The sequence below is a fragment of the Poecilia latipinna genome, unplaced genomic scaffold, assembly GCF_001443285.1.
Source record: "Poecilia latipinna isolate Pla-1442-1.1 unplaced genomic scaffold, P_latipinna-1.0 Scaffold12, whole genome shotgun sequence".
In the NCBI taxonomy this organism is placed as follows: Eukaryota; Metazoa; Chordata; class Actinopteri; order Cyprinodontiformes; family Poeciliidae; genus Poecilia; species Poecilia latipinna.
Genome location: NW_015112628.1, coordinates 326,069 through 334,207, shown reverse-complemented (window position 1 = coordinate 334,207; position 8,139 = coordinate 326,069).

Here is an 8,139-nt window from a genome sequence, read left to right as displayed (position 1 = left end):
ATATATAAAATTTTTTTTTATTAATATTATTTTTTTTTTTATTTATTTTTTTTTTTTTTTTTTTTTTTTTTTTTTACAATTTTTGTTTGGCACTGCTGGGCTCCCGTACATTTCACTCAATCTGACTTAGAAGCTCCATTTATTAGAGAAGTGCATGAATCATCTCATGTTAAACTTTGAGCTACAGTCAGACAGCAGACGGTGGGCGGGTCGGGGGGGAGAACTGCTCACTCATTGTGAAAATGTATCTGAGGACAGTCAGAGCGCAACGTTTGACCTAATCTGATCTGACGGCTCATGCCAAGCATCAAAAACCCGAAATTTAGTTTTTAAGTGAATCAAAGGTAGAGAGAAGGGATGACTGTAGCTAGCAAGCGTTTTGTTTTGCTTGTCACTTCTCATTGGGACATGATGGATTTTACAAGCTGATGGAATAGTTTATGCAAACAGATGCAAATACAAAAACAGCACAACCTCCTCCCCATCACAGTCAACCACAAATACAACAAAGAGGCTTTAATTCTTTTGGAAAATCTCCATCCTAACCTCAGGTTATACTGTATAAAAGTTTCAAAGAATAAAGTAATGTGCATCTTATCTTTATTGTCACGTGCTTTTGTTTTTTTGGGGATTTTTTGTTTGGAAAGTAGAAGTAGTTCTCAGCCTGGTTTCACCTTGTGACTGCTGCGTGCTACGTGCACATTCTGTTCAGCATGTGTTGGTGGTACTGAATGTACGGGGAGTTTTATCTAAAGAGGTGTTCCACGTGTTTGGCAGAAGTCGTGACACCCCGCCACAACTTCCTCTGCCTGAGACGACTGCGGCTGCCACCCCCAGCCGGAGGAATCTGGCGGAGGCCGGTTCGTTTTTGTTTGGGCCTCTGTTTATCAAAAGAACAGGACAGAAATAGTCACCATTAGATGTTGTTTTTCTAACGCTCCTTCAAGCCGCTGCATGCAAAACCCCTGAAAACGTCACTAATGACAACAACCGACGGAGGAACTGGTGAGGTGTTGCAACCGATAAAGACGAGAAAAAAACTTGATAACACTTAATGTCACCGCTGCAAGTCATCAACATGTACAAAGCATTTCCTGTTAGAAACACACGGATGGAGACAGGGAGATAAAGTGCTGCTTACATCAGTAGCAACATGTTAGATATCGTGAAATCACTTGGGCATATTTTCAGATTATGCATGTCTTCGCGTTGAGTGTGTGGACTCTTTCGACGCTTCACAGCGTCAGAAGTTCCACTGATAAAAATATCCATAGCCTGTTATGCAAACGTTGCCTGACCCCCTTGAATTTTTTTTTTTCATGTTGTCTGAGCGCAGCCTCGAGCTTCAACGTTTCATTGGGATTTTATTCAATACACCAACATGGTCTAAGATAACAGCAGTTCTCTCCGTCCAATATGACGAAAACTAGCTTGCAAAAAAGGATGGGTGGAAACTTTAATCCTTTGTTGGGCAAAGCTGGGAGACATCTTTTTTACAGCAAAAGTTAGTATGAAATATTAACTCAGTGGGGCTAAATAGAAATGCAGCCACACTTTTTAGATTTTTATCTTTAAAGTATTAGGTTTTTTCCAGCCACATAGAGACATTAAGTAGCACAATCAAGTAACTGTGTTCATTTCAGTTGTTATAAAATTCTATAAATATCAAATATGACTGAAAAGAAATCTTACTTTGTAATTTAACACCTTGAAATTGGGCCTCTGTCTCTTTAAAACCTCCTGCTCTGTCTGGAACTCCGACTTCAGGAAGTCAAAACAACATGGCTCCTCTATTAACTCTAGCAATGATTTTGCCAGTGTTTCACTGATGAGTATAATGAGCTCTTATAATGAGCTCAGCTGATGCACAGTTCCAGCAGGTGTTTGCTAATTGCTGCTGGCTAGTCTGAAGGAGCTCAGTGAGGAAGTTCAGAGAGGCAGAAGATTGAGAAATGCAGCTCCAAGGAGGAGATTTGTCCTAGAAGGCGGAGCTAGGTCCACCCAGGCGTTTTGCACAGCTGAATGGGAAATTAAAGAAATTGTCAAATATGTATGACAGAGTCAAAGCAGCACACCAAGTATGTTATTAATGAGGGAATAACATAATGTGAAGCTCAGAGGCAGTTTTACATGATACTGTCCCTTTAAGAAATAAAATATGCATTACTTCCCTTCCACTTCTCAATTATGTACTTACAGTTAATAAAATCATGACATTTAAGATTAGAATATTATATTAAACATTTTAAATAAATGTGGGATTAATGAAAGGTGTAAGATCTGGTTGAAGGTTGTTATATTTAAAAGTGACTTTTTATCTGACAACCAAAACTCATCGGTGCACATATACTAGTTTATTGAATATGACTATAAATCCAGACTGAACAACTTGCACACACTATGATGGAAAAGCTTGAAACGCCTCTTTAATTATTCATATTTGGCTCCTTGGATGCCCAGACTGCAGAGGAAAAATCAAATAGAGAGGGGGGAAAAGGGCCAGTTTTGAAACTGGAAAAAAAAAAATCTTTCTCAAATGAACATGATTTAAAAGTTATGACTTAAAAAAAAAAAAAAAGAAAAATCCAACAAAAATCAGAAACTGGACCAGAGGGAGGCATTACCCTCCACTTGACCATCCACCGCCTTCCAAACCCCACTGTAGTTAAAATAGTGTTTTCTGTCTGCCGAACAGTTTTATCTGTGGCATTCATCTTGGATGCAGCCGAGGAGATGGGAACAAATTGTGTCTTTGTGACAAGCTGTTAGTAACAAAGAGCCCCAATATGCCATTTAAAACGGATCCTCCGCTAAGTTCCCTTTGTAGAAACGGCACAGGTTAATCCCTGGAGTTTAGAAGACTTTGTATTCCTGGATGATGTAAATGTCAGAGTTAAGAGGCTTAGCAAACAAAAGCATTCGTCTGAAAATGATTGCTTGAAAATTGCTGAAAATAATAAAAAAAATATATATATGGATTTTATGATCACTTAGATTATAAGAAAGCCTAAACTGCAAAACATAGAGAATCTATGAATGGAAAAAAAAGACTTTAACATCCACTAACACGGGGGGGGGCAGTTCAAAGTCATTTTCCTTTAGGGCCCAATCCACATCACCAATGTTCTTAAAGGGCCAGTTGTGCCAGAGTGTATTAATAAAAGCCGTTAAACTGCTAAAAAGTAAATCATTTCTTAAAATTAAATAATATTCAATATCTCTCCAGACGCTCCAGGATTTTATTGTTTTTTTTGGGAGGGGGCAGGGGGTTGTAAAAAAAAGTTTTCATGGTAGTTATTTAGAAATATTTGTGCTTATGTATGACGGTATATGTGACTTTTTATTACTGGTCAGCAGCCAGATCATTGTGGATTATAACTCAACATCAAGTAAGGCTGGAACAGCTGTTCAGTAAAAGTGGGACATACTGCCACCTGCAGGTGGGAGTAAACTGTCTCTCAGATCCAAAGTATTTCACCATTTTTGTGAAAAATCTGCAATAAAATCCCTATTATGCATTAGTGCATAATAGGGATTTGTTGATTTTGCGTGAATCTCCACAATAATTCCCAAGAAAGTGGAGGGACTAATTTATGCAATTTGGCAGTAAACAGATAAAAACCGATTTGAGTTGATGAAATACTGTTCAAGCATTATTGATGGTTCTATTTAAAGCACATAAAAAGCTATGGAGGGCCAGATTTGGCCCCCAGGCCTTGAGATTGACATAAAACTAACATGATTTTTTTCCAGGCCTGCATCCCACCCAGCACTGTTCTGCTTCCACTGTGTCTCACATGGGTAATGTTGCGTTCAAGGTGATTCTGCAACGTCTAAAATTCACAAGTTTGCATATTTGGCTTCTACCTCAGCCGAGCAGGAACAGGAAAGTTTTGAGTTTGCTTTGAATGTTGACACTGCGGTTTTTTGTTTAATAAAAATTATTCTGATTACTTCCCAAGAATTACCCCAGGGCCTCACAACTCTAATAACAAGTATGAGTTTAGTGATATATAGTTACTAACCTGATTTATGACAAAATCAACGTTACACAAGGATAAAAAAAAAAAAGTGCTTTTAATTCTAATTCTCCATTTTGGGTTAAGTGGTGATTTTAGTCGTAGTTCGGTGTCGGTCTGCTTCCAGGTTTGTCCTGTGACTTGTTCAGGCTGTATCCCGTCTCTATGCCACTGAACTGCTGGGAAAGTTTCCCTAAAATAGATATGAAGACACAAACTGAGTGACCTTCTTTTGTGGTAAATTGTTTTTTTTTCCCAGCTATACAGATATAGCCTAATTTCCATTTCACTTCTGTTTATTACCGATAAATCCTGTTTTGACCACATCAGAGAAGTTACACACCTGCAAGGCTCAGTCTAATCAGAAAGCATTTCCAGTTACTCTTCTACTTTGGTACTTTTGTTGCTTGCAGGCCGGACCATTTCATCCAACCCTGCCTTCCATTCATCCCTGAATTCCGACCAATGAGGCCCATGTACCTCACATTACATTTATAGTTTTTATGCTTTTGGTAGAAAGAGATTTCACAGACTAAAAATGTAGGATCTCCGGCTCTGTGATCCAGTTAGTAATAGCAGGGGTTTTGGTTGCCTTCACCCGTCCGCTGGTTCACCTGTAAGCTTCCATGTTCAGTAATGGAAAGGCATTCCTGGAGCAACAAGTGATGCTCGCAGTCTCTGCTCCTTCATCACAAAGGTACGCTATCGTTTGTAGGTCAGGACTCTTCGACATGAAGTTCACTCATCCATGTCTTTACGGACTTTACAACTCCGAAAGCTTAAAATTGCCCCAAATGTCACAGTATTCTGAATTACCAATAGATCCTTTTCACTAGAACTAAGGACAATACCCTGACATCATAATTCCTTCTGCACTAATCATTATACTTGACACAATAGAGTCATAAAATTGTTGAAATTCTTGGTAACTGCTGAACTGAGGCTTGCTTGTTTGAATGTCAGACAGACACAATTTGTCACACTTAGTAACACTTCCCCATTGGTCTAGAGTCTAGTCATGCTTTTTACACCATTGCATTCAAGGCTTTGCGTTGCCCTTGGTGAGGTAAGGCTTGCCGGTGGAAACCCAGTCTGAAGGCCACGTGAAAGTTTAAAGGTTTCTGAAGAAAGTGGCCGACCTCTTCACACTATGTTGCAGAACGCACTGGGCCCGCTCTGTGATTGTACCTGGCCTACCGCTTTTTGGTCAGGCTGATCCCAACACTATCTGCTTTGCTATGATGCAGCAGACCGCTGACTGTAGAATAATTAATTGTGAGGAAATTTCATGACTTGCCTTATTGCACAAGTGACATCGTATCACCGTACCATGCTGCAGTTTATCTCCTGAGATGTTTGAAGAGATGTTTATAGAAGTAGTCTGCATGTGCTGATGTTTACACTTGTGACCTTGGATGTGATCTGAGCACCTGAGGTCAGTTATTTCAACACCTGTGGCAGCACAGGGTGCCATCCAGTTACTATTGCTGCCTTGCAGCAAGAGGTTCCCGGGCTCAAATCCATCTCATCTCAAAATCCATGTTTTTGGCCACATTGAGTTTAGTTAGAAACCTTTGAGCAATGCTGGTGACAGTGGTAAGAGTTTGCAAAACGACTTTGCGATTTCCATCACCAGTTTTTAACCATTTTTTTTTAACAAAGATTGGTTTTTAACCAGTCTTTGTAGGTACTGTGAAGAATCGTACAAATGTACGTAATTCCTCATTGCGTTTTATAAACGCTCCTTTAAACGTATTCATGTCACCTGCAGACACAAAAACTGAGCAGTAGCACATTTTTGCATAGCACACAAACTTGTGACCAATCACAACACACCACCGAGCTCCATGCCATGTAGTTTGACCCGGGCCTGGTGTAGAGAATGGGAGGACAGTTCAATTTTCGTCATTCGACTCTCAATAAGAACCAATCTTGATGTTTTGGAAGAAGTATGGGAGAACCTTATCTTGTATGTGTAAGTGTGTGTGTGTGCGTGTGTGTGTGCCCAGGTTTGTCCTATGAGTCTGTGTGTTCCCCTGTGACATACCGAGAAACTACTGGGTTCCACGTGTCTCGTCTCATGAAGATTGAAGGATGGATGAAATGATGGTGTTGCTTGTGGTTTTTTATGTTACAATGTGTAATTCTGTTATGGTTCATCCTGACGACAAATGAGAGATGATGACCTCTGATCCAGATCATATATCTGACCAACCTCCTGCTGCTGGACATCTTAGAGGAGTTTAATGACTCAGATTCCAAACAGGACCAGACCTTCATGGGCCACCAGGGCTTCTCTCCTCTCAGCAACTTCTCCTTTATGGAATTCACTTGCAGACGATCTGATGGCTCGACAAACCACAGAGACCTTTCAGAAAAAGAACCGAAACCTTTTGTGTTTCTCAGTATTTACAGATACATCTGATGGTCATACCTTTGATTGTTTTTGTGATTGTTTTAGCACTTTGAGATTTTTAAAACGTAAGGTACACTACAAATAAAATGTATGTATTGTAGCATTTATCTAAAGAGTTTTTCATTGTAGTTCCTTTTTTACAGTGTGTTTTTTAAGGACATATAAAGTAGTTACTTGAATCGTAGGCCGTAAAAATAAAACAAATTTGCCATGTGCCAATTCACAACATATTGTCAAATAAAGGTAATTCAATCCAATCATACATACATTCCACTTGAATCTAGTTATCAAACAGAGCATCAAGTTAAGTTTATTATTCAAATGTTTTCTATCTGAGGAAACCCAGCAGATTACATTGAGTCATTGGATTGCAGCATTCACCCTCCAGGGCAAGCATGCAGCGGCGGCAGATAATGACTTGCACCATGTGGTTGAATTGCAGCAATTCCTCATACTGAATATGCACGTAGCGGCAGCGGAGAGCAAAAGTTCTCCTGTAAGAGGAAAAAACCTGGGGACTGAGAAGACAGAAAACCTGATGTACAAGTGCTTCCTTTGTTTGAGAGGTTAATGGCAGCAGTGGCTCCTTTAGCAGCTTCCTCTGCTCAAAGTAACAAATGCATGGATTAGTTTTTCAGCACCACTCCTGTACAGCATGTTTCTAAGGTTGGCTGTATTCTTTAGGTGGGAGAAGTAAATCCCAGAAACCTGTTTAGTTTGGGATTTAAATGACATGTCCTGGTTAAAAGAAATGGCGAAGTTCTTTATGCTATTCCCAGAGGCCAATTTAATGCCATCACTGTCATAATTTAAAGGCTGAAATTTTACTGTCGTCCAAATGATGATGATCTTCAAGACATCCCTGTGGTCTGCCTAACTGATCGGATTCGTTTATGGATATAGTTGAGTATCATCAGCATATCAGTGAACACTTATTCTGTGCTGTCTGATGATTTTGCAGATTGGAGGTACATGTATATACGTACTAAAAAGAACTGGACAAAGCACAGAGCCTTGTGGCACTCCACAAGTAATCCTGGTGTGTGAAGATTCATTGTTCACATGAACAAATGGGACAGTTTAAACCAGCATTGTTCTTTTCCTTCGATACCTACATGTTCAGGCTGATATGAGAGAATATTGTGGTCCACTGTGTGGAAAGCAGCACTGAGATCTAGCAAAATCAGAACAGACACAAGGCCATTATCTGAGGCCAGGAGAATATAATTCATAGCAAAGTGAAATGGCCCGAGCACTGGACCCTGTGCTCCAAATCACGTGAAGATGATTTACCACTGTGTGAAAACCAGCATGTTCAGGTTGACGCTCTCAAAAATGTGAGCTTCATGCTAACACTGTTCAACACGTTGGGCAAGGTTTTCAAACCCAGCAAAGTATTCAAAATAAGTTAAACCAGGATTACTATGCAAGTAAAAAAAATAGATTCTGAATTTTAAAAAATAATTTTAAAAGATATAATACAACATTAGAAAGTCTGGAAAGATCTTAATTGACAAATAATTTAACTTGGACGACACTGAAATGTTTATTGACAACATATCAAACAGCTAGCATTAGCATGTGCTAATGCAGGCCTGACACTTGACTGGTGACCTGTCCTTTAGTGTGAACCAAAGTAAACTGCACAAGCACTTTCTCAACAGCACAAATGTCACATTTGGATAAAAAAAAAAATATATATAT